Here is a 1460-nt window from a genome sequence, read left to right on the forward strand (position 1 = left end):
CGGCAAATGATGATGTCATAGGGTAGATGGTGACGTCATGTGGCAGATGATGACGTCACATGACATGTGATGGCGTCACGGGGTAGAGGGTGACGTCATGGGGCAGATGGTGACATCACAGGGCAGATGATGACGTCACATTCCATGTGATGACATCACCGGGCAGATGATGACGTCATAGGGTAGATGGTGACATCACGGGACAGATGGTGACGTCACATTACATGTGATGACATAACGGGGTAAATGCTGACGTCACAGAGCAGACGGTGACGTCACATGACATGTGATGACGTCACGGGGCAGACGATGATGTCACATACCATGTGATGACGTCACGGGGCAGATGGTGACGTCACATGCCATGTGATGACGTCATGGGACAGATGGTGACGTCACGGTACATATGATGACGTCACGGTGCAGAGGGTGGCGTCACGGGGCAGATGATGAGGTCATGGGGCAGGTGCTGACGTCACGGAGCAGAGGGTGATGTCACGGTGTAGATGATGACGTCACTGTGTTGATGATGACGTCACGGTGTAGATGGTGACGTCACGGTGCAGATGATGACATCACGATGTAGATGGTGACGTCACGGTGTAGATGATGACGTCACGGTGTAGAGGATGACGTCACGGTGTAATGATGACATCGCGGTGTAGATGACGTCGTCACTGTGTAGATGATGACGTCACAGTGTAAATGATGACGTCACGGTGTAGATGATGACATCGCGGTGTAGATGATGACGTCACGGTGCAGAGGGTGACCTCACGGTGCGGAGGATGACGTCACGGGGCAGAGCGTGACATCACGGGGCAGATAGTGATGTCATAGTACATATGATGACGTCACGGTGTAGATGATGACGTCATAGTGTAAATGATGACGTCACGGTGCAGATGATGACGTCGCATGGCGGAGTGTGATGTCACGGGGCAGATAGTGACGTCATAGTACATATGATGACGTCACGGAGCAGAGGGTGACCTCACGGTGCGGATGGTGACGTCACGGGGCATACTATGACGTCATAGTACATATGATGACATCACGGTGCAGATGGTGACGTCACGGTACATACGATGACGTCACGGTGCAGAGTGTGACGTCACGGGGCATACTATGACGTCATAGTACATATGATGACATCACGGTGCAGATGGTGACGTCACTGTACATACGATGACGTCACGGTGCAGAGTGTGACGTCACGATGTAGTTGATGACATCGCGGTGACGATGATGAAATCATAGTGTAGATGATGACGTCACGATGTAGATGATGATGTCACTGTACATGCAATGACGTCACGGGGCAGAGTGTGACGTCACGGTGCGGAGGGTGAAGTCGCGGGGCATATGATGACGTCAGAGTACATATGATGACGTCACGGGGCAGATGGTGACGTCACTGCACATACGATGACGTCACGGTGCAGAGTGTGACGTCACGG

The sequence above is a fragment of the Parus major genome, chromosome 1 (genome assembly GCF_001522545.3).
Source record: "Parus major isolate Abel chromosome 1, Parus_major1.1, whole genome shotgun sequence".
In the NCBI taxonomy this organism is placed as follows: Eukaryota; Metazoa; Chordata; class Aves; order Passeriformes; family Paridae; genus Parus; species Parus major.